The sequence below is a fragment of the Geospiza fortis genome, unplaced genomic scaffold, assembly GCF_000277835.1.
Source record: "Geospiza fortis unplaced genomic scaffold, GeoFor_1.0 scaffold875, whole genome shotgun sequence".
NCBI lineage: Eukaryota > Metazoa > Chordata > Aves > Passeriformes > Thraupidae > Geospiza > Geospiza fortis.
The window spans coordinates 16740-17165 of NW_005054737.1; the positions used below are offsets into that span (position 1 = coordinate 16740).

Genomic DNA, 426 nt, shown 5'->3' on the forward strand with positions numbered 1-426 from the left:
GGGCGCAGGAGGAGGCCGAGAAGCAGAAGGAGGATGCAGAGCGTGAGGCCCGCAAGCGCGCCAAGGCAGAGGAGGTTGCCGTGCGGCAGAAGGAGCTGGCGGAGGAAGAGCTGGAAAAGCAGCGGGAGCTGGCAGAGGGCACAGCCCAGCAGAAGCTGGCAGCGGAGCAGGAGCTGATTCGGCTGAAGGCGGAGATGGAGAATGGGGAGCAGCAGCGCCTGCTCCTGGAGGAAGAGCTCTCGCGGTTGAAGGGCGAGGTAAACGAGGCCATCCAGAGGAGGAAAGAGCTGGAGGAGGAGCTGGCCAAGCTGCGGGCAGAGATGGAGGTCCTGCTGGAGAGCAAGGCCAAGACAGAGGAGGAGTCGCGCTCCAGCAGCGAGAAGTCTAAGCAGCGGCTGGAGGCGGAGGCCAACAAGCTGCGGGAGC

The 426-nt window shown here is 65.0% G+C and overlaps 1 protein-coding gene across 1 annotated transcript in view; it reads left to right on the forward strand.

Moving 5' to 3' along the window:
* LOC115949065 overlaps positions 1 to 426 on the forward strand; it is a 14776-nt gene that overhangs the window by 3526 nt on the left and 10824 nt on the right. The window lies entirely within an intron of this gene.